The sequence below is a fragment of the Caretta caretta genome, chromosome 14 (genome assembly GCF_965140235.1).
Source record: "Caretta caretta isolate rCarCar2 chromosome 14, rCarCar1.hap1, whole genome shotgun sequence".
In the NCBI taxonomy this organism is placed as follows: Eukaryota; Metazoa; Chordata; order Testudines; family Cheloniidae; genus Caretta; species Caretta caretta.
In genome coordinates, this window is record NC_134219.1 from 36,697,953 (window position 1) to 36,723,573 (window position 25,621).

Consider the following 25,621-nt stretch of genomic DNA (forward strand, 5'->3'; position numbering starts at 1 on the left):
CAGCTGGTTGGGAATTTTTCAACTCAACATTTTCTTGTCAGAAAATGTTGATTCATCTAACATGACAATTTTGGGGTGGGGGGTGGGGGTCAATATTTTTTAAGAAAAGTAAAAAAGTTTCAAAATTGTGGAAACCTCCCATTTTGACATTTAGTAAATGGAAATTTCCATCTTTCTGGTTCGAAACAACTTTTCATTTAGGAAATTAAACATTAAACAAAACATTTCAATCGACCCAAACTAATTTTTTAAAAAATTTTTGGTTCATGCAAATTTTCAAGATTTCAACTTTTTGTGCTGATTCCAGATGGGGAAAGGTTTAAAATGTCAAACAATTTCACAAGATGTGAACACGCTTTCCTACCCGTCTCTGTTCTACATCATTTGAGTGCCCTGCTCCAGATGGCATCAGTCCGTGAGTTATATGAGTGGAGCAGACAGGGAATTCCTGCCCAAATATCCCTCACTTTAGTAAAGTCTTCCTACAACATCTACTGGCCAGCTTGGTATCTAGAGGGCCCAGAGCTCTGTGAGTGTAATCACTTAGCTCCACACACAGTATTATTATTTATTATTTATGTTTAGCTGACAGCGCTGAGGCCCAGTCATAAACCAGGTCCCCACTGTGCCAGGCACTGAACAAACACAGAACAAAGAGACAGTTGCTGCCCCAAGGAGCTGACAATCTAAGTATAAGACAAGAGACAACCGAAAGATACAGACAGATGTGGGAGCACAAAGTAACAATGAGACAGAATTGGTCAGTAAGGTGAGCAGTGGTCTCAACACACCAGGAGCTGGTTATTTGCATCAAGGCAGTACTTAGGAGACCAGGCGCCCTTGTGCTAGGCACTGTACAAATACAGAACAGAATGACAATCACAAGCTATCAGGCTGGATGCAGGAGGTCAGGTTGGATGGACCTGATAGTTTTTTCTGTCCTTAAAGGCTATGAATCTATTACTACAATTTAAAAAAAAGGAGCGGGGGCAGGGGGAGCTGGGAGGATTGGCTGGCCTAGGGTGGGGGATTGGGAATGGAATACAGGGTCTTTCTCTTCAATGGGGGTGCTGGCTCTAATCCAGCTCCAGCACAGATGGACTGGGAATATGTTATGGGAACTTTCCTCACTTGGAATGCTGGCTCCAATCAAGTTTTTGAGCAGGCATAGTGCTGAGTGTGGGAATGGAATATGGGGCTTTTTTTATTTTTTATAACAAATAAAAGAAAGGGGCAGCTGACAGTAATGAATATAAATCTGAAGTTAGGAATTGTAGAAAACGGATCAGGGAAGCAAAGAGACACAAGGAGACTTAAAGACAATAAGAAAAAGTGTTTTTAAAATATGTTGGGGGGGCAGGAAGAATCTTGACAATAGTATTGGTTCATTACTAGATGGAAATGGTAGGCTTATCAATAGTAATGCAGAAAAGACAGAGTTGTTCAATAAATGTTTCTGTTCTGTATTTGGGGAAAAAATAGGAGATATAGTCTCATCATATGGTGATAACACTCTTTCCATTCCATGTACATGTACCTGCAGACCCCATCCCAGGACCAGGGGAAAACGGTCTCTCTGTTCTACACCCCGGTTACCCCCATACTCAACCCCCTGATCAACATGCTGCGGAACAAGGAGGTGCACAGGGCTCTGCGGAAAGTGCTGGGGAAGAGCCCGACCACCCAGGGGACCTGAGCTGGTGCAGTAGTTGGGCATGGAACCATCTGTACCTCTCTTGCGTTCTGTAGCTCTTCCCTGCCCATATGGACTTTTCTACCCTCTGCCCGCTTCCACTCTTCACAACTGCCCTTGCCCTCTCCCACCTCAAAGAAAAACCTGCCCTCCCCAAGCCATACAAGTCCCCTGCCCTCTTTCAAGCCATGCAACCCACCAACTCCTGGGGCATGTCTACACCTAAAACTCAGCATCGGTGCAGCTGCGCTGCTATAGAGCTTTAATGGGAGAAGCGCTCTACACTGACGCAAGAGAGCTCTCCCATCAGCATAGTTAATCCACCTCCCTGAGAGGCAGTAGCTATGTTGGCAGGAGAACCTGTCCTGCTGGCATAGCCCTGTCTACTCAGGGGTTAGGTCGGTATAACTACTTCGCTCAGGGGTGTGGATTTTTATACCAATATAGCTCTGCGGTGTAGACCAGGCCTTGGAGTTCTGAGATTACACCAGGATGTCAGCTTTCATTAAAAAAAAGTTTCTCTCCATCCCACCCCCTATGGTTGGTTAGTACAGCTGGAAAGATGACACCAGAATGACCTAAAGACTCAGAAAGCAGAAGGAAAAGGAAAACACCAAATTTATTATTTAAAAAAAAACCTTCTGATTTTAAGCCAATCTCCTGATTTTTAGGGCCTGACTCACCCTTTTGGAATGCTCTGGGCTGGCAAGACTGCATACTTCCTACCAAGAGAGGAAGACATGCTAGCCCTTCCTCCACTCATGTCTCTGCTCCTCCGGAGGGTTAGAAACTCCATTTACTGGACCACATGTCATCCATTTGTCTGGGACCCACCAGCTTAATTGTTGATTCTGAACAACTTTGGCTACGGGATTGTTCCGAGGTTAATTCAAAGAGGCCTGTTGATTTCAAGGGACATCAGATTGGCCCTCAAAGTGCATGTGACAATGGCTAAGGTTTGGGAAAGTGACAGATGATTTTGGATGATGAAAATGAGACACCTTAAAGGCACCTGATTTTCAGAAGGCAAGTGCCCAGGGCTTCCTGAAAAGCAAGCATTTAAAAATCCTGAGTCATGCTCCAAAAATCATGTCATTGTCTTTAAAATCATGAGTTTTAATTAAATTGTAACTGTTGGGTTCTTTTTCTTGGCCTCCAAAGTTCTGAGATTTAGATCGCACTTGGGTCACATTCCATGGTTTTTCTCCCTCTCTGTGGGGGCTAGAAATGTTTCTTTTAAAAATTATTTTTTAATTGTAACCACGTTCTTCCAGGAGCTGCAACTTTCAGGAGAAGACCTAGTACTGCAAGACTTTTGTTGGCAACACTGCGGTACCCAAAATCACGAGTCACTTTTGTAAATCTTGGTCCGTGCATCTCTCTAGTGGCCTAAACCCGTAATTACAACAGTCTGTTACTGATGCACAGGCAAGGGAGTTCCTCTTTTAGTTCAATCTTCACTTTATGCTCTCATGTCTCTTGGTTGAACTGGCATTTTCACTGACTTTGCTTTGTAGCTGCTGACCACACCTCTCCAACTTGAAGGCTGAGTGCCTGAGTTAATAAATATGTGTAACCCACACACTTTCTGGGTATGGTAGTTCTAGTGGCACTGAGAGAGAGAGAGAGAGAGGGAGAGAGAGAGAGACTGCTCTACAGCCTTACGGCTTTTAGCTCAAGCAGTAGAGGCTCATGCACTAAGCTCCAGAGGGCCCAGGTTCAATCCTGCCCACCGATGACCAGGGTCTGTTGGCATTACAGATGCCCCCAGCTTCATTTCATTCTCTGGGTTCTCTGTATTGATTGAAGTTCAGATAGCTAGTCCAGCAGGCTAGGATGCTGGATAGATAGATCATACGTGCTGACTTTTACTTTTCTCCAGGGGTGCTCCACCCCTGCTCTGCCCCAAGGCCCCATGTTCCTTCTGCCTCTTCCTGCCCCATCTCTGCCCTCTCCCCCAAGGCCCCACCCTCACTCCACCTCTTCCCACTCTGATCCGCACCCCCCAAAAGCCTCTGCCTGCCTGTTGCTTTCTGGTCTCCATCCTCCCCCTAACCCCTCCCTGAGCTGCCAAACATCTGTTTGGTGATGCTCCTACCAGCTGTTTGATGGCATCCCCAATCAGCTGTTAGGAGGCAGCCCTTATTATCTGATCTGGGGCACGGCCAAACTGGTCGATTAGCTGCAGCACTGAACAGCTGTGGCTTGTGGGTGCTTAATGTGGGTTTCCCTTCCCCCCTGGGGTGCCACTTGAAACTGGGGTACCACTGAGCCAGCCTGACCCACCAGCCTGGGCTCCCTTTACACTGTACTGCTGTGCAGCCTGCCAAGCCCTCCTTTAGGCTTCAGACTGCACTTTAGCAGTACACATACAGGTAGTCACATACGCAGCTGCGGAAAAACAAAGACGTTGAAATCAGCTTTGCATGGGAAGGCTCAGCTAAGTAACTGCCCAGTACTCAAGTGCACCCCTCCTCTAGAGGGTAAACCAAAATTATACCGTCTTGCGCTACATGGAGATCTGTACAGTGTAAGCTCATGAAATTCGCCCCCTCCCTCAATGTGGAGGAAGGTATGCAACAGCTTTTGCCCCAAAGTAATATTTTCCACACACTAGTCTTAGACAAAACAAAACAAGTTTATTAATGACAAAAGGTAGATTTTAAGTGATTATAAGGAAAAGCAAACAGATCAAAGCAGATTACCTAGCAAATAAAACAAACACGCAATCTAAGCTTAATATACTAAAGAAATTGGATATTGTGATGGGGCAAGGCCAGATGGCTATAGAAAAGTAGTGGGAGATAGATATATTAGCTCCAGGCTAAACAAATCCCTGATACCAGGATAAGTTAAATGGCAGCTGCTCCAGGTCAATTAAGACACCTGGGGCCAATTAAGAGCTTTCCAGAAGTCAGGGAGAATGCTAGGTTGATTGGGACACCTGAAGCCCATCAGGGACTGGCTGAAACTAGTTAAAAGCCTCCCAGTTAGTCAGGTGGGTGCGGATATCAGGAGCTGTGGGAGGAAGTTGCGCTGTTGGAGAGACTGAGCAGTACACACCATATCAGGCACAAGGAAGGAGGCCCTCACTGATTTATGATGAAAATGGCTCAGTAGACTGTGACCCTTGTCTCTAGAGAGAAGAGGGTTACGTGGAGGGTCACAGTGAGCCTCTGAGGCTAGCGAAATCCACCAGGAAACATGGGATCTGAGGAGACAAGGACAGAGCTTTGTCACAATATGTATAGCAAATTCACACCCTACATGTTGTTTAGGCAGATTGCAGAAATTCCTGAAGGCAAGCTACACGCGCTTGCAGGTTAAAACCCCAGTTATTCCTTTCACAGGCTAGACAACCTTCTAGCCTGGGTTCAGCCTTACTCCCCTTGTTCAGTCTTTTTGTTTCTCCAGGTTTTCCAGCAGTTGCCTTTCTTGGGCAGGGAGTCAGTGAAGAACGAACTATGATGATGTCACTCCCCTGCCTTAAATAGCTTTAACGTATGGCAGGAACCCTTTGTCTCCCAGTTTGATTCTCACACCCGGTCAGTGGAAAAATGACAAGTATTATCATGGAGTCCAGCGCCATGTTACTTGGTCACATGTCCCTGTAGGGCCACCACATCCATACTGTTTCCAGAATCCCCAGAAAGGCTTACCAGTGGGAGATTAGCATCTTTTAAGACCTATTATTTTCCCTAATGATCCTTCCCCCAGCCAGCCATCTAGACTTATAGCATTCTGTCTAGTGGGTGTTTCCCAGGTTTAAACACACCTGTAATAGATGCATAGACAATCTTCCTAACTTCAGATACCAAAAGGATATATGCTTACAAGTAGGATAATCATATTCAGTAAATCATAACCTTTCCAAAGATATCTCACAAGCCTTATCCTGCACAAAATACATCATGGTTATGCCATACTCATATCGTAATAATATTACTATGAAGAATATGGGCAGTAATGCCACATTGAGCTCCCAATTTTTTTTTCATGGGTGTTCCAACGCAGAGCACCCACGGAGTTAGCGCCTCCATGCTGAGATTTCAGAGGGAGGAAGTGGGTGAGGTAATATCTTTTATTGGACCAACTTCTGTTGGTGAGAGACACAAGCTGTCTAGCTACATCGAAAAGTTGGTGCATTAATAGATAGATAGATAGATAGATAGATAGATAGATAGATAGCATTAGGTTCTAAACCAGTGTTTCCCAAACTGGGGTTCGTGAACCCTTGCGGGTTCATAGAAATATAGAATATTATGGTTGGAAGAGACCTAAGGAGGTCATCTAGTCCAATCCCCTGCTCAAAGCAGGACCAACACCAACTAAATCATCCCAGCCAGGGCTTTGTCAAGCCAGGCCTTAAAAACTTCTAAGAATGGAGATTTCACCACCTCCCTAGGTAACCTATTCCAGTGCTTCACCCCTAGTGAAACAGTGTTTCCTAATTGTTAGGATATAGATATTCAGGCCTGTCTGCAAAGGCCTATACTTTAAGAATTTAGGTGTATTCTTATCACTTGGCTAGTTATAGAGGTATAAAAGAGAGAATCAAAATCACTGTCTGACTGGATAAGGCCTTTTCTCACTGTGACAGTCTGAGGCCCTGTGCTTAGGCTAAGGCCTCTGGCTAAGCAGCAGAGGCAGCCATAAGCTGGGAAGCGAATGGTCACATCTTAACATTCCAAACTCGTCACATTGAAAGAAGGTGCTATTGGACTGTTAGGAATACAATGCTGTCCTGATAATGCCTATCACCTCCAGAGAAAGGGAAGTGCCTAGGAGATGTAAAAGGAAACTTAGTTTGACAGCATCCTGTCTGGCAAAAACTCACTTATCAATAGCAGGGGGGTGAAATCCTCATTTCTTTGTTGTTCTATCATCGTAGTCTCCACTTCCCTATTGTTTGTCTGTATAACCTCTGTCTGGATCTGTGATTGTTTCTGTCTGCTGTATAATTAATTTTGTTGGGTGTAAACCAATTAAGGTGGTGGGATTGGTTAGTTAAATTTCAGTAAAATGATTGGTTAAGGTATAGCTAAGCAGAACTCAAGTTTTACTATATAGTCTGCAGTCAATCAGGAAGTGTGTGTGTGGGGGAAATGGGAACAGGAAATGGGGGTGGGGGAATTGAAATAATCTTTTGCTAAGGGCGGGGGGAGAATGGGAATAGGGAATGGGAACAGGGACACACACCAGGCTCTGTGGTGTCAGAGCTGGGAAGGGGGACACTAAGGAAGGAAATTGGAATCATTGCTTGCTGGAAGTTCACCCCAATAAACATTGAATTGTTTGCACCTTTGGAGTTTAGGTATTGTTGCTCTGTGTTCATGCGAGAATGACCAGGGAAGTGAGTACGTGAAGGAATAAGCCCCTAACACTAATATCCAAACTAGACCTCCCCCACTGCAACTTGAGACCATTACTTCTTGTTCTGTCATCTGCCACCACTGAGAACAGCCTAGCTCCATCCTCTTTGGAACCCCCCTTCAGGTAGTTGAAGGCTGCTATCAAATCCCCCCTCAGTCTTCTCTTCTGCAGCCTAAATAACCCCAGTTCCCTCAGCCTCTCTTCGTAAGTCATGTGCCCCAGCCCCCTAATCATTTTTGTTGCCCTCCACTGGACTCTCTCCAATTTGTCCACATCTCTTCTGTAGTGGGAGAACAAAACTGGATGCAGTACTCCAGGTGTGGCCTCACCAGTGCTGAATAGAGGGGAATAATCACTTCCCTCGATCTGCTGGCAATGCTCCTACTAATACAGCCCAATATGATGCTGGCCTTCTTGGCAACAAGGGCACACTGCTGACTCCTATTCAGCTTCTCATCCACTGTAATCCCCAGGTCCTTTTCTGCAGAACTGCTGCTTAGCCGGTCGGTCCCCAGCCTGTAGCGGTGCATGGGATTCTTCCTTCCGAAGTGCAGGACTCTGCACTTGTCCTTCTTGAACCTCATCAGATTTCTTTTGGCCCAATCCTCCAATTTGTCTAGGTCATGCTGAACCCTATCCTTACCCTTCAGCGTATCTACCTCTCCCCTTAGCTTAGTGTTATCTGCGAACTTCCTGAGGGTGCAATTCAATCCATCATCCAGATCATTAATAAAGTTGTTGAATGAAACGGGCCACAGGACCGACCCCTGGGGCACTCCGCTTGATACCGGCTGCCAACTAGATATCAAGCTGTTGATCACTACCCATTGAGCCTGACAATCTATCCAGCTTTCCATCCATCTTATTGTCCATTCATCCAATCCATACTTCTTTAACTTGCTGGCAAGAATACTGTGGGGGACTGTATCAAAAGCTTTGCTAAAGTCAAGATATATCACATCCACCGCTTTCCCCATATCCACATAGCCAGTTATCTGATGATAGAAGGCAATCAGGTTGGTCAGGCATGACTTGCCCTTAGTGAATCCACGTTGACTGTTCCTGATCACCTTCCTCTCCTCCAAGTGCTTCAAAATGGATTCCTTGAGGACCTGCTCCATGATTTTGCCAGGGACTGAAGTGAAGCTGACCGGTCTGTAGTTCCCTGGGTTCTCTTTCTTCCCTTTTTTAAAGATGGGCACTATATTTGCCTTTTTCCTATCGTCCGGGACTTCCTCCGATTCCCATGAATTTTCAAAGATAATGATCAATGGCCCTGAAATCACATCAGCCAACTCCTTCAGCATCCTTGGATGCATTAGATCTGGACCCGTGGACTTGTACATGTCCAACTTTTCTAAATAGTCCTTAACTTGTTCTTTCACCACTGAGGGCTGCTCACCTCCTCCCCATACTGTTTTGCCCAGTGCAGCAGTGTGGGAGCCGACCTTGCCTGTGGAGACCGACGCAAAAAAAGCATTGAGCACTTCAGCTTTTTCCACATCATCTCTCACTAGGTTGCCTTCCTCATTCAGTAAGGGGTCCACATTTTCCCTGACCTTCTTGTTGTTGCTAACATACCTGTAGAAATCCTTCTTGTTACCCTTCACATCCATTGCTAGCTGCAACTCCAATTGTGCCTTGGCCTTCCTGATTACACCCCTGCATGCTCAAGCAATATTTTTATTCTCCTCCCTAGTCATCTGTCCAAATTTCCCCTTCTTGTAAGCTTCCTTTTTGAGCTTAGGCTCACTGAACATTTCACTGTTAAACCAGGCTGGTCGCCTGCCGTACTTGCTGTTCTTTCTGCACATCGGGATCGTTTGTTCCTGTACCCTCAATAAGGCTTCTTTGAAATACAGCCAGCTCTCCTGGATGCCTTTCCCCCTCATATTAGCCTACAGCTAGTATGGTTTTGCTACCATTTGCAACACCATACTTACACAAGAAAGCCTTTTCCTTGTATGAACATCTGAAAACCAAATACAGAATCAGACTCAGGTGTGCAAAACGTATCAGGGGGTTCTCAGAAAAAATTTTGTAATGGTGGACAGAGCTGTCCCTAGGGACTCTGGGTGCGGGGGCCAGCAGCCCGAGCCCCGTGACCATGACTTCCTGGCAGAACATAAACTTCGGTTGGATCAGTGCACTAAAACCAATATAACTGCATGCCAAAAGGACTTCGCAAAACTTTGAGGCAATACTTTCCAGCTATGTCAGGGGATGATGACTGGATTCGCAACCCTTTTGATGATACCACTTTCTCAATGCAGATATTGAGCACTGAGGAAAAAGAGAAATTGACTGAGATCTCCTGTGATTATGAAATGAAAAGGAATTTCAGAAGTCTGTCATTAATCACCCTTTGGCTGAGTTTAAGAAAGGAGTACCCCCTGCTGGCCGAAAAAGCTACTATAGTTTTGTTATCATTTTCAACAACATACTTATGCAAGAAAGCATTTTCCTCGTTTGCATATCTAAAAGCCAAATGCGGAAGAATGAGTTTAAGCTTTATTGTAGTTGTGTGTTGTTTGCCTGGACTGCTCAAGATCCGAATGCTTGTGGGAGGAACTCTTTATTTGAATTGGCTTCTTAAATACCTTCATGCTGTTTCACGTCTGGTACTCCTTGATGAAACATGTGGGAGGCTTAATCAAAGTGATATGAGTTACAAAAGTGAAATCTTGGAAGAGTGTTGCAGTTTTCAGAATGTAATAAAATTAATAATGTAATGATAAATAATAATGTAATAATAAATAGTGTATAATAAGCATGTTATAAAAAACCCAAATTATTTGAAAGATCACTGCTTCTATAATTTATGCTCAGGTAAGGGAGAAAATCCCTGGAAATATTCAGTTTTAGGGGAGGATTCGTGAGATTTGATATTTTCTTGAAATGGGTTTGCGGGTTGTTAAAGTTTGGGAACGACTGATCTAGACAGACAGGTAGTCACTTAATTTATTTTTAAGTCTGGAAAGTGGCCAGTTATTTGCGCAGCACAGACACCTAAATGGAACAGTATACTAGGATATAGACATGTCTTATCCGGTCCCCTCGACCTGGGTTCCTCTTGACACACTTCGATTCACTTCTGTCTGGCACGGAAAAAAATGTCAGTGGCCTGTCTGGCCCCGCTGTAAGATCATCAAGATTGTGTCACAGATAGCAAGCATCTTTAATGAGACACAGATTTCCCCAGACATGAGTGGAAGCCAATGTGCTAACAGTACCTGGCGCGCTGCATCCCGACGCCTAATGAAGAGACCTGGGGCAACAGCACCCTGCTCCCAGCGGGCCCTAACTCCTCAGGAGGCGTGCGGAACCAGGCAGCTCCCAGAGCTTTCTCTGTTGGAGGCAGGGGTTGGGACTCTCTGCACAGACCTGCCATGGAACTTGTTGAGGTGACACACTGGAGAGTCAAGGGCTGGGACAAAAAGGAGAGAGACTTGACTGAGATCACAGAAATGAACCATCAGGGAAGTGTTCTGCCCAATGCCTGTGCCAGACAAATAATTGGCCAGTTACTCCAGAACCCCATACCCCCTGCCACAGATCAGTGGCCAGCTAATTCAGTACCCCAAACCCCCCTGCCACAGATCACTGAACTGTGACTCCAGAACCCCATACACCTCTGCCCAGATCACTGGTCAGTTACTCCAGTACCCCTGTCATAAATATGAAGGGAAGGGTAACCACCTTTCTACAGTGCTATAAAATCCCTCCTGGCCAGAGGCAAAACCCTTTCACCTGTAAAAGGGTTAAGGAGCTAAGATAACCTCGTTGGCACCTGACCAAAATGACCAATGAGGGGACAAGATACTTTCAAATCTGGCGAGCGGGGGGGGGGGGGGGGGGAAACAAAGAGTTTGTCTGTCTGTGTGATGGTTTTGCCAGGGAACATATCAGGAATGCAGCCTTACAACTCCTATTAAGTTAGTAAGTAATCTAGCCAGAAATGCATTAGATTAGCTATTGTTTAATGGCTGATTAAAATACGCTGTGCTGGATAGAATGTATATTCCTGTTTTTGTGTCTTTTTGTAACTTAAGGTTTTGCCTGGAGGGATTCTCTATGTTTTGAATCTGATTAACCTGTAAGGTATTTAGTATCCTGATTTTACAGAGGTGATTCTTTTACCTTTTCTTTAATTAAAATTCTTCTTTTAAGAACCTGATTGATTTTTCATTCTTCTTAAGATCCAAGGGTTTGGGTCTGTGTTCACCTGTACAAATTTGTGAGGATTTTTATCAAGCCTTCCCCAGGAGAGGGGGTGAAGGTCTTGGAGAGATATTTTGGGGGAAGACATCTCCAAGTGGGCTCTTTCCCTGTTCTTTGTTTAACACTCTTGATGGTGGCAGCATACGGTTCAAGGACAAGGCAAATTTTGTACCTTGTCCTTGAACAAGTTTTTAACCTAAGCTGGTAAGAATACGCTTAGGGGGTCTTTCATGCAGGTCCCCACATCTGTACCCTAGAGTTCAGAGTGGGGAAGGAACCTTGACAACCCAATACACCCCTGCCCGAGATCACTGGTCAGTTACTCCAGTGCCCACACACCTCTGACCCAGATCACTCGACAGTGACTTCAGTATCCCATACACCCCTGCCTCAGATCACAGGCCAGTTACTCCAGTACCCCACACACCTCTGCCCCAGATTATTGTCCAGTTACTAGGGTACCACATACTCCCCTGCCCCAGATCACTGGCCAGCTAGTCCAGTACCCCATACACCCCTGCCCCAGATCACTGGCCAGCTAGTTCAGTACCCCATACACCTCTGTCCCAGATCACTCGACAGTTACTCCAGTACCCCGTACCCTCCTGCTCCAGATCATTTTCCAGTTACTCCTTTACCCCACATTCCCCTGCCCCAGATCACTGGCCAGTCCCCCATGCACCCTGTGCCCAAGTCACTGACCATATAAAAACAACGAGGAGTCTGGTGGCACCTTAAAGACTAACAGATTTATTTGAGTATAAGCTTTTGTGGGTAAAAAACCCACTTCCTCAGATGCATGGAATGAAAATTACAGATACAGGTGTAAATATATATTGGCACATGAAGAGAAGGGAGTTATGTTACAAGTGGAGAACCAATGTTGAAGGCCAATTCAGACAAGATGGATGTTGTCCACTCCCAATAATTGATGAGGAGGTGTCAACACCAAGAGAGGGAAAATTGCTTTTGTAGTGAGGCAGCCATTCCTAGTCCCTGTTCAAGCCCAGTGTTAAGTTTGCAAATGAATTGTAGCTCTGCAGTTTCTCTTTGAAGTCTGTTTTTGAAGTTTTTTTATTGAAGAATGGCTACTTTTAAATCTGTTATTGAATGTCCAGGGAGATTGAAGTGTTCTCCTGCTGACTTTTGTATGTTACCGTTCCTGATGTCTGACCTGTGTCCATTTATACTTTTACGTAGAGACTGTCTGGTTTGGCCAATGTCCATGGCAGAGGGGCATTGCTGGCACATGATGGCATCTACCATATTAGTAGATGTGCAGGTGAATGAGCTCCTGATGGTGTGGCTGGAGTGCTTGGGTCCTATGATGGTGTCGCTAGAGTAGATATGGGGGACAGAGAAGGCAACGGGATTTGTTACAGGGATTGGTCCTTGGGTTAGTATTTCTGTGGCGTGGTGTGTAGTTGCTGGTGAGTATTTGCTTCAGGTTGGGGGCCTGTCTGTAAGCAAGGACTGGACTGCCTCCCAAGGCCTGTGAGAGTGGGGGATCATTTTCCAGTATAGGTTGTAGATCATTGATGATGTGTAGGAGAGGTTTTAGCTGGGGGCTGTATGTGATGGCCAGTGGTGATCTGTTATTTTTCTTGATGGGCCTGTCCTGTAGTAGCTGCGGGAGACTTGTGGCCAATTTGGTGTGTGGGGGACCCTGGGGCTCCACAAACCTCTCCAGCTGAGTCCCAGCTCCTTGGGGAGGCTTCAGGGAGGCAGAGCCCCTCCCCCCCACCCCGCTTTGACATCCATAAGGGCGCTGTCTGCTCCCTCCCCCACACCCATGGCCCTATGCAGTCAGGGACAACTATCGTGAGCCGTGCAAGGAGCAGCTTCCTACAGTCACAGAGACACTGGGCCCTTCTCAGCTGTTCTTCAGAGCTGGGGAAGCCCAGGTATAGTGTGATACCGTTCTCAGGAGCCCAGAGACCCCAGGTCTGGGGTAGGATGGGGATCAGGGATACAGGCTGGGGATCCTACCTCCTTCCATCCATTCTTCCAGCCATCCATTGTACTTCTATCCAGCTCTCTGCATCTCTCCCCCACTCGCTATCCATCTGCTCATCCATCTCTCTTTCTCTCCCTCTGTATCCTTCTATCCATCTACCTCTCCTTCCTTCCATCCTGCTACCCATCCATCTCTCTGATCTATCCTCTCTTTATTGCTGTTTTTATCCATCCTTCTCTCTGCCTTTCTTTCTGTCCTAACAATTCACCTCTCTCTTCCTCTCTTTCTCATCCATCCACTCTCTCTCCATCCCTCTCCCTATAACCATCTCTCTCTGTCTCCTCCCCATCTCTGGGATTTTATTTATTCCATTACTGTGGACTCTGGGCTTCTAGGAGACCCTGCCAGTTGAGAGGCGCAGGGTATCCCTCCCAGCATGGGGCAACCTGTCCACAGATACTTCACTCACACACCAAGCGGGCTAGGTCTCTGGGATGAGGGGTATTCTGTGACCATGTGACACTGGCTCTGAACATCCAGTTTTCTCCATTTCCCTCCTTTTGAGACGCACTCCAGGGCCCCAGAAGAGTGTGGGGCAACACCTACAGCCTCAGGGTTTCCAGAGCCAGATGCAGATGGTGCCGCCAAACAGCAGGGGGCAAAGTTAGCTGGTCTCCCTGAGCCCAGAGACCCCTGACCATGGAGACTCTTAGTGTAGACCCAGAGACCCTGGTCTACACTAGCGGGGTGGGGATCGATCTAAGTTACACAATTTCAGCTACGTGAATAAGGTAGCTGAAGTCGACGTACTTAGATCGACTCACTGTGGTGTCTTCACCGCGGTGAGTCGACTGCTAGACTAGACGCGATAAATCAATCCCTGCTGGATCGATCGCTGCCCGCCGATCCAGTGAGTACTGTAGACATTTAGACATTCAGATCCACAGCTCGGGGCTGCTTCGTCCCAGGCCCTCGGGCATTGGAACATCTGAACTGTCTGGAGCTGTTCGGGTGTTATACCAATAAAATAAATATCAGCAGGATCTTATTAAAGGGAATAAGGCAAAATGACACATTTACTGTGAACACAGAAAGAATCATAGTAAGCAGTTAGTTATAGCTATAACATTCCATTCAATTTCATATTTATTCACACGTTCATTCATACACACACACACACACACAGGTTCTGCAAGGTTGTTATCATAGTTACCAGCCTTAGAGTTGCTCATGCCAAGCCACTGGCCAGGTGGCCTGGACATGAGGAGGGAGCAGGGCCTTGTCAGATTCTCATCTGATGCTCCTGGAAGTTGGTTTGCAGAATCAGACCCCAAAGTTCTCAGTTTCTAGAATCCATTTTTATAGGAATTTATTCCTATGCCAGTCTATGGGAATTGCTTCATCATGCTGTTGCTGAATCAATCAGCAGATAACACATTCCTGATGGCTCTGTACTGTCAGATGTTATCTTGTTCTTTGTTTCTCCCATCCTTGAGGCTGTTGGGTGGATTCCAGTCTGCCCTCCGGGGGTCCTCTGGTTGTCTCCACTCTGCGAGAGATTTTAAGTGAGTACAAGTGTAAGGTATTAAAGTCAGATTGGTTACAAGAGAAATAAAGATAAATTGCTTCCTAGTACTAAACCTTAGCAAAGCAGACTTGGCTCAAGGTGAAATCCCTTACCACATGCTCTGAGTAACATTGCTGAGCCAATTCTCAGGCCAAAATCTGCTCCCAAAGTCCAAAGGCTGTTTCTTTTGTCTTCTTAGGGGAAAGAGAGAGAGATGAATAGGGAGAGATACCTTGGGGTGTTTCTGCCCCTCACTTTTATTGTCCAGTCCCCCTTTGAAATGAATTTTATTGAGGATTATGCCTAGATGAAGTACATTCCTGCTGTGAGGACAGAGACAAGGAGTCTCACGGTGAAAAATGTGCCAGGCTGTTGTTTGTTTAAATGCAGATAGGGTTGTTCCTTCCCCACTTCCTGGCCTAAGACTGCCCACTTGATAGGTGGTTGCCCATCAACTTTGATGATACCTGGCTAGACTCCTTTGTGTTCAAGAAACTGCTTTACTCAGACTTGTTTGGTAAATGCATTTCAGACCTAATTTCAGCTTATGTTTATTATTTTATGTAGAATGTTGCATACATTTCATCATGATAGTATTGACAAGTGAGTTATTGGTTTTCAAAGCTCTCTCCAATAGGCTTAGAGCAGCTGAGCCAATGCAGCATTTTAAGTTTAGACTTTCCCTTAGAAGGTTTTCTTAATAGCTTACCTGAATCTCTGTTCATACAGGCTAAGCCCATTACTTCATGTCCCACCCTGTGTGGACATGGAGAACCACTGATCACCATCCTCTTTGTAACAACTTTTCACACATTTGAACACTGTTTCCAGGTCCCCCTTCAGCCTTTTGTCCTCTAGACTAAACATGCCCAGTTCTTTCAGCCTTTCCTCATAGGTCATGTTTTCTAACCCTTTGATAGTTTTTGTTGATGTCCTCTGGACTCTCTCCAATTTGTCCATAACTTTCTTAATGCATAATATATTATATTATTAATTAATTAATAGTAATAATCATTAAGATAATCATTTAATCAACCGACACACATTCAATTATTTCATTCTCTCCAAATAATTAACTCCTTTCAGCCATAGATTGTAGATAGATAGGTCAATAGATTTTTGTTTATCAGCCAGTTTTTCAAAGTGATCTAAAATGGAAACAAATAGGTAGATTACCCTGTAATTTGCCATGCCACATCAGGGACAGAGTGCAGTTAGAAGTGCAAATTTGGGGTTTGGTCATGGGGCTTCTGACATACATCCTCCTGCAAAAAATTACCACTTAAGAATTGCCAATGCTTATAATGTTTTACTTAGCAGACCTGGGGAACTAACCAGTTGCAGAAACCCCCCAACAACCCACTCTCCTGCTGGTAATAGCTTATCTAAAGTGATCACTCTCCTTACAATGTGTATGATAATCAAGGTGGGCCATTTCCAGCACAAATCCAGGGTTTAACAAGAACGTCTGAGGAACAGTGGAGGGGAGGGAGGGGAGAAAAACCTGGATTTGTGCTGGAAATGGTCCACCTTGATTATCATACACATTGTAAGGAGAGTGATCACTTTAGATAAGCTATTACCAGCAGGAGAGTAGGGTGGGGGGAGAGAAAACCTTTTGTAGTGATAAACACCCATTTTTTCATGGTTTGTGTGTATAAAAACATCTTCTGTATTTTCCACAGTATGCATCCGATGAAGTGAGCTGTAACTCATGAAAGCTTACGCTCAAATAAATTGGTTAGTCTCTAAGGTGCCACAAGTACTCCTTTTCTTTTTGCGAATACAGACTAAGACGGCTGTTACTCTGAAAACTGGTCATAAACTGACACAGAAAAATCCACAGACTTCAACGGAGAAAAAAGAACTATAAGAACAGGATGCTTTGCCATAGGGCTTTAGGTTCATCTTGCAACAACTCCAGGAGCATCGGATCATGACCGACAGAGCCCAGCTCCCCTCTGTGACCAATCTGGCTGGTGACTAGATTGATCCAGACTCTGTACTGGTAACTATAAACATCGACTGGCAGGACTGTGTGCATGGTGTGTGTGTGTAACTGAAAAGCATATGCTTTATTCTCAATAAATGCGGCATGTTGCCTTCTCCCCTATAAAAAATCTCGTGTACTTTGTATAAACATAACAATAAGAGTTATTCAAAAATTTTCTAACAGATACAAAATTTGTAAATTATTGTAAAGGTCAGAGTTAAGGTTACAATTTGAGCTAAAAGTGTTTTTCTTTGAAGTTTCTGAGAAGGGCATTGCATGTTGAAATGACCTCATCATATACACTATCGAGGATTCAAATGTTTAAAGAATATATGTTCCCATGATTCAGGGTATAAGTCAGCCTCTAACTGTCTGCACTGAGGAAGAAATTTCTGTTATGGGTAGATTGTCTCATTGCCTATTCTCTGACATACATATCCTAGAACAGCCACCAACTGCCATAGCTGCACTTTACCATGACAACTTGTTTGAAGTATTGTTGTAGTCAGGCTGGTCCCAGGATACGAGCAATGCAAAGTAGGTGAGGTAATCTCTTGTATTGGACCAACTTATATTGGAGGCTTCAAAAGAAAGCTGCACAACACCTTCAAAAGATGACACTGAAGAATTTAAATTCATAAGTCTTCTGGACACTGAAAACCCTGGACTTAAGAGAGACTCTGGTTTTATGGCCCATTACAACAATTTGTGACACACCCTGCTGCCTACTAACCTTTCATTGTCTGACAACTGCAGAGGTGTTAATTTTCCACTTTGTGTTTATTGCCCATTTCATTTTAAGTGGTTTTCTGCAATGGGCTTAACCACCTGTCCTGTCTTGTATTTAACTTGAACACTCTGGTTACCCTCTCCAGAGTTCTGTGAAGCTCGAAAGTTTGTCCCTTCCATCCACATAAGTTGGTCCAATAAACGGTATTATCTGTTTTCCTTGTCTCTCAACTCTGTTTCTTGGCATCCAGATGTGCCACAGGGTGGACTGAGCCCTTTATGAGGGAACTACTCCCACTCACCTTTGGCTCATTAACAGCCTTGACGAGGCCTGACAGGGGACAGGAGTTCCTGATAAAGAGCCAGAGGGGAAGGGAACAGGAGGTGGAAGCTGTGGCAGAGAAGAGCAGCATTAAGCAGGAGGCCCTTACAGGGGACCCTGACTGGGAGAAGGGATGGGGCCTGGAAGCCAGAGCCAGAAGTTGAGCTCTAGCTCGGAAGGGCTGGAAGTGGTGGCTTTATGAAGTGCTTACCAGGATGGAAGAAGAGCCCGGGTGTGGTAGAAGACCCCAAAGCTGAATATGAACTTTTGAGTTGTTGTGATGAACTTTCTTTTGGCATTTGGAGGGTTCTTCTGAACTGTTTCTGTTATTAAATGAGCCCCAGGCAGGTCTGGTGTTAGCCACGAGAAAGACTGTGTGGATTTCTTAAGGGCTCCTGAAGAGGAGAAAGAGAGGCAAAGCGCCACAGAGCCAACCCTTGTCATGAAGGGGATTTTGGGAGGTGGAGGGCCCTGTTACAGTATCCTATGACTGCCATCAATTGCCACAGATCCATTCTGATTTAATTTTGTGACATATTATTAAGGATAAGAATAAAACTAGAGTCATAGTTAGGAGCCCCAGTCGCAACTAGGATCTGTATAAATACAGAATAATAATAATAATTAATAAAACGCCTTATGTCCCAAAGACCTTACAATCTAAGCATCCATTTTCAATGACAAATCTATTTATTGGCAATGTATCCTATTGATCCCAAAAATTGCCACAGATCCAATTTTCTAGGACACTTTGATTCCCTGGCATATGGATCCTCCTTTGTCACTAAGTGCCACAGAACCACTTTTCTGCGATGAAGCCATTCCCTGGCAGAAGGATCTGACCTGCCACCCAACTGGCCCAGACTGACTATTACAAAGTCACAAGTGGGCATGGTTTATTCAGAGCAAATGGGGCTGCCCTTGAATGTGACCCTCCTGTGTATGGCTATTGGGGCACCTTTCAGCCTTATCTTTGTCCCTTCTCCCTGCAGCAGGAAAGAGGGAATGGAAGGTCCCAGTGGGAGTTTATCCTATTGGGGGTCTCTGACCAGCCATGCCTGAAGATGTTGCTTTTTGTGGTCTTCCTGGTCTTGTACGTCCTGAACCTGGTGGGGAACCTGGCCATCATCATTGTCTTGTGGCTGGACACACCCCTATGTATTTCTTCCTTAGCAACCTCTCCTTCCTGGATCTTTGCTACACCACCAGCACCATTCCTCAGATGTTGGTGAATTTACAAGTTCATCACCTGGGCCGGCTATGTGGCCCAGCGCTACATCTCCCTCTCGCTGGCTGGCACTGAGTGTATCCTGTTGGCCGTCATGGCCAACGACTGCTACGTCGCCATCTGCCACCTGCTGCACTACACTATCGTCATAAGCTGCCGCCTCAGCCTGCAGATGGCGGCCACCATCTGGCTGAACAGCTTCGGCAACTCCATCCTTCAGACCAGCCTGACCGTGTGGCTGCCCCGGTGCGGACAGAACTGGCTTGACCACTTCATCTGTGAGGTGCCGGCCCTGCTCAAGCTGGCCTGTGTCGACACCTCTGACAATGAGGCCCAGGCATTTGCTGTCAGTGTGATCTTCCAAATGGTGCTGCTGGGCCTCACCCTGGTCTCCTACAGCTACAAAGGCACCATAAATAAATTACCTGGAAGGAAGAATTTAAACGGAATAGTGTAAATGATAATTGGGAACTGTTTAAGAACACTTTACTAGGTGTCTGAAACTCACAATCAATGAAAAAGGTCACGTTGGTTTAAAAAACCAACAACAACATGGGCCATGGCTCTGAGGGGAAGGGAAGGCAAATATAAAAAGAAGAAAATAATATATAATGAATAGAAGAAATGGAAAGTTGATAGTAATGGACGTAAATTAAAAGTTAGAAATTGTAGAAAATTGATAAGGTAAATAGCAGAATTAAGAACAATAAGATATTTTTAAGTATTAGGAACTAAAAGAATCCTAATAATGATATTAGCCCATTACTAGATGGAAATAGCAGAATTCTCAATAATAATGCAGAAAAGACAGACGTTCAATAAATATTTCTGTTCTATATTAGGAAAAACCAGATACTGTCATCATATCATATGATGATGAAACTTTCCAATAGTATCTTGTGAAGATGTTAAAGAGCAGCTACTAAAGTTAGGTAGGTTTCAGAGGAACAGCCGTGTTAGTCTGTATTCGCAAAAAGAAAAGGAGTACTTGTGGCACCTTAGAGACTAACCAATTTATTTGAGCATGAGCTTTCGTGAGCTACAGCTCACTTCATCAGATGTTTACCGTGGAAACTGCAGCAGACTTTATATACACACAGAGAATATGAAACAATGTTTTCAATCAACAGGTCTGGAAAACTTTCATCCAAGAGATTTAAAAGAGTTGGCTGAGAAGCTCATTAGACCATTAATGGTGATTTTCTATAACTCTTGAAACACTGGAAAAATTCCAGAAGACTAAAAGGGTGCTTTAAAAAGAGTAAATGGAATCACTTGGGTAACTGTAGGCCTGTCAGCCTGACATTGATCTGGGAAATATTAATGGAGTGGCTGATACAGAACTCTATTAATAAAGAATTAAAGAAGGGTGTGAAGGAACAGAGAGATTGCTGCTGGGTACAGCAGGGGTCAAAGAAAACCTGTGGGCTCACCTAGTCCCACTGCGTTATACCTGCAGCCAATGCCAGGCCTGGAGGGGGGAGAAAAGAAGAGAGCCTGGCTCAGTCAGGGGCTGACTGGTGAAGAGGCAGGAGCTCTCTGTATACCTTCCTAAAGGCACAGACTGGCAACCAGCTGCCAATGCAGCCACTGGAGGCAAGTAAGTCTTCCCCTGCCAAGGGGAACCTGCAGATAAGCCCAAACTGCCTGAAAACTGGACTAGAGGGGCTACACCCCAAACTAAAATGACTTGCATAGGGAGCAGTTCAGGAAAACATGGATGGGAGAAAGGTCCATCTCCCCTGTTTAGGGGTTTGAGTGACACAGGACCCCGGTCAGGACCTGAGGGAAAAGGAGAGGTCAGGTCCTCCTACAGCCCCCCAACCAACGATCTAGCCACTAGGCTGTCCAGCCACTGAAGGCCCTATTACAAATGGTGGAGAATGCAGGCACTGATCTAGTCCCTGCTGAAGGGAATTTTAAAAAAAAAAAAAGTCCCAAGGACAAACCCTTGAATGGAGATGAAACAGCTGCTGAAACGGCTGACCGAGCAAAACACCCACCATCAACAGCAACACCAACAACTCCTGCAGCAGATGGCCATGCAGCAGTAACAGTTAGTTTGCAAATTGGCAGCCCAACAGCAGCAGCAGTAGCTGGCCCAACAGGTTGCATCCATTTTGCGACCTGCTGCTCCAACCGAGCTGCCTAGCCCTGCCCCTATCAGGCTTGCCAAAATGGGGCCCAACGATGATCCTGAGGCTTTCTTAGGGACTTTCAAGTGGATGGAAGTAACCCAGTGGCCCTGAGACTAATGGGTTGCAGTGCTGGCCCCGTATTTAACCAGGGTACTGCAGACCACATACCATGTGTTAGACCCCCACGCCGTTCAGGACTATGCCCAAGTTAAGGCAGCGATCCGCAACACCCTAGATATCTCAGAGGAAACATTCCAGCAACGCTTCCAGGAGGAGCGTTACCCACTGGGAGCCCGACCCCGCTTGTTGCCTGGAAGCTTCACAGCTCATTCTGGAAATGGCTCAAACCAGAAGCAAAGATGGGGGTGCAGGTCACTGAACAGGTCCTGCTAGAGCAGTTTGTCCAGATCCTATCCCCTGGGGGAAGAGAGTGGATGTTGTGGCATCACCCTGACACCACGACAGATGCCATCCAGCTCATGGAGAACTACCTAGCCAGAAAGTCCCCCATGATGATGCCCCCTTTGGGGTCAGCTGGAACCAAGAGCCCCATGCCCCTAAAGGATGGTACCACCTAACGGACACCAGGATCGTGAGGAATGTCGGCCTCCTCCCTCCCTATCAGAGCTCCCGAGGGCTCAAGGATCCAGGGGTGCCAGGGCTTCCCAACCCAGCTCGGGAGACCACAGGTCCACCAGAGGCCCAGCCAGGGTCCTTACTTGGCCCAGAACTTGGGGAGACCCGTTGTGACCAGAGCAATTGGGTACCCAGGCAGGAAACCCCTTGTGCCACCCAAGATCAGGACTGGTGTTTCATGTGTGGCCATTCTGGGCATTGGTCTGGAGAATGTCTGTACATGGAATATAGCTTTGGGAAGGTCTGGACTCCGCGAGCATGAGCATGCCCTGGGAAACCAGCAAAACTGACCATCCTGCTGCTGGTAAATGGGAGAGAAGTAATGGGACTGGTAGATTCAGGTGTGCCCAGATCCTGGTACAAAGTACATGGAGCCTAATCTTGGCCCAACCCAGGGCACCATCATGTTTCAGTGCATACACGGGGACGTGAGGGCCTACCCCCACACAGAAGTGACTTTAATGGTGGGAAGACATGAAGAGCCCCTGATGGTTGGTCTGGCCACGACACTGGCCTAGTCAGTTATTTTAGGCAGGGAATGGAACTATTTTGGGGAATTGTTAGCTGACCTGGTCAAGGGCCCCTGCCTCTGGACACCGGCTGGCCTGCAGCTGCAACCCTTGTGCGGGTGGGGGAGGTTGCTGACCCTGGTGAAGGGACTTCCCAGTCCTCAGCATCAACCCAGGCCAACCAGGCCCCATCCCAGCCAGGAGGGGAGCTCCCCCCATTACCTGAATCGGAGATTCTGACTCACCTCTCTGACTTTGTGGAGGAGCAACAGGATGACAACACCCTGAGTCAGTCATACGACTAGTTGGCGGCGTAGGAGACTAGGGGAGACTGTTGAACCCCACCAAGCACGACGGTTCCCACGCTTTGAGATTCAAGATGACCGTCTGTACCGCACAGAGAAAGACCAACCGGTCAAAGAGGTTTGACATCAGCTCTTGGTGCCCCGACTGTACCGGAAGCGGGTTATGTGAGTCTCCCATGCCATACCCACGGCTGTGCACCTTGGAAGGGAAAGGACGCTAGCCCAGATTTTAGCCCAGTTCTTTTGGCTAGGGGTCTACCGAGACATGGTAGACTTCTGTGCCTCATGCCCAGAGTGCCGGCTCACCACACCTCGGCCAGCTGAGAGAGCCCCATTGATCCCCCTCCTGCCTGTAAGTGTACCCTTTGAGGATGCAAGAAGAAACTAGAATGATACAAATCAAAACGGCACACATTAAATGGATTAAAAACTGGCTGACAGGTCTCAAAGGGTATGTCTACACTGCAATAAAACATCCATGGCTGGCCCAGGTCAGCTGACTCAGGTGCGCGGGGTTCGGGCTGTGGGGCTAGAAAATTGTAGTGTCAATGTTGGGGCTAAGACTGGAGCAGAAAGTGTTCTCTCAGTGTCTAAGAGTGCATGGCCGTCCTCCCCATCTATCTCTGAGGGAGGCCACTCCTCCTCGCTATACTGGGACATTGCCTGCACACAGCCCTGGAGTGAGCCCTGCTAGAATAGGGTTACCATACGTCCGTATTTGCCCAGACATGTCCGGCTTTTTGGTTCTTAAATCTCCATTGGGGAGGAATTTTTAAATATCTAAAAAAGTCCGGGATTTTGCCATTATTATTTTTCCCCAAAGAAGAGTTGATCATTCAAGAAAGAGAGTGAATGTTAATCATTTGAGAAAGAAAGTGAATGTTGATCACTCGAGAGAGTGCCTGATTTTTCCCCCTTGCTCCCAGTGCTTGTGCCACGAAACAGCTGTTTCACGCAGCTGGGAGGGAGGGGGGAGGAAGGGGAATGAGGCGTGCTCAGGGGAGGAGGCAGGGCTGGGACAGGGATTTGGGGAAGGAGTCCAATGGGGCAGGGTCGGGGTGGAGTTGGGGCGGGGACTTTGGGGAAGGAGTTGGAATGGGGCGGAGAAGGGGTGGAATTGGGGCGGGGTGGCGTGTAGGTTATCTTATGACACTACCTATCATTATGGGCAGCGCATGGCGTACACCAAAATCGCTAAAAATACACTTAGCACTAAAACAACACTGAATGTAATTTAACCTTTCCTTGATGATTCAGAAGGCACTTCAGGGTCTTGCAGGGCCTCAGGGTCATCATTATCATCAATTATCACTGTAGATGTGGAAGGTGTAGGAGATTGGGCTGAATCTGTAATGACCCTCTGACACACCCTGGAAGCTGCTTTTTTGAATAAATTCCTGATATCTGCTTGCTGACTTGTCTTCTGCCTCTTTTGCATAAAAGTAGAGTGCAGGATGTGCAATTGCATAACCTCCTGGGCAGTAAACTAGTCCCGGTTACTAGACTGAAGATTTCTATTGGGAGAGATCAGAAAGGCCGGTTAATAGAGCTTTGCAGTTGATAAAGTGATGGATAACACCGCTTTCACCGTAGATAAATAGATAGATAAAAGAATGACTGTGCATGCAACAACCGGTCTATAAATAGTTGGTTGCAGTTGCACTGTGTAGCGGGGTGGTCACCTGCTCCTGCCCTGAAGGGCTTGAAATCAGCCCAGGAGTGGGCTGTGGCTGGGGGCAAGCAGCTCCCAGGCTGATTGGGGAAAAAGGCACTACTGGGGCCATGCCCCAGTCAGGGCCCAGCTGACCCTTATAAGAGAGCAGTGGGCCAGGAGCAGAAACTCTCTCTCTCTCTCTCTCTCTCTCTCTCTCTCTCTCTCTCTCGGGCCTGGCTGCTGGGGAACGTACCTGGGTACCTAAGGTGGAGCAGGGCTGGGGGAGGGCCAGAGAAGCTGGAGAGCGCCGGCCTGGAAACCCCACAGGCTGCAGGCCTAGTGTAAGGCCAAAAAGGGTACTGGGGTTGCAGGGGGCAGCCCACAGGTAGGCAGAGGCAGCAGGTCCCAACCCCCCTTGCCTGTGATGAGTGGCATTTACACTGCAGTCTGCCCCAGGGAACGGGGGCTAGTTGATGACTGGACAGTGGCCATAGACTGAGGCGAGGTGGGGATAGAAGGTGGAGTTCCCCGGGGAGGGGAGACCCAGATCTGTGGGAGTACTGCTCGGGGGCAGCACCCCAACCTGAAAGGGGCACGGGGGTCCAGGAGGGACTTGGGCCCAGCGGCAAGCGTGACACCAGCCTGTAGAGGGCGCTCCTGAGGCTGGAAATGCTAATTTCCTGGACGACCGGCAGGAAGTGTTGCAGTGGTGAGTCCCGCCATGCTACACACTGATAAAAATCATTACTTATCAAGTACATTTTCCTAATCTGAATTTTATAGCAGTCAAGTATATGTCATCCTGCAGGCTATTATCAGCAATGGAGCATATGGAAATAAATCAGTATACTCAATGAATTGCTTGTTAGCTGTAATTTAAAAGTTAGGTACCATAATTTGCAGTAATGAACATCTCATGTCGGTAAGGCAGAGATAGCACCCTCATCGTGAGCTATAGTTGAATTCCGGTTAGCTTTGTCCTCCTCAAAAGGTTCTCAACAGGCTAAATAAACAAAGATAAATATCACAGGGGTAGCCGTGTTAGTCTGTACCCACAAAAACAATGAGGAATCAGGTGGCACTTTAAAGACTAACAAATTTACCCATGAAATAAATGCCCAAATAAAAAAGATAAATTTATGTATGAAGTGTTGTAGCTGTGTTGGTCCCAGGATATTAGAGATACAAGGTGGGCAAGGTAATAGCTTTTGTTGGACCAACTTCTGTTGGTGAGAGAGACAAGCCTTCGAGCTTACACAGGACTTGAAGAAGAGCTCTGGTTAAGCTCCAAAGGTT

The 25,621-nt window shown here is 46.3% G+C and overlaps 1 pseudogene; it reads left to right on the forward strand.

Moving 5' to 3' along the window:
* Positions 1-1,525: 1,525 nt before the first annotated feature.
* LOC125621483 (olfactory receptor 2B2-like) lies at positions 1,526-19,540 on the forward strand (annotated as a pseudogene).
* Positions 19,541-25,621: the final 6,081 nt, after the last annotated feature.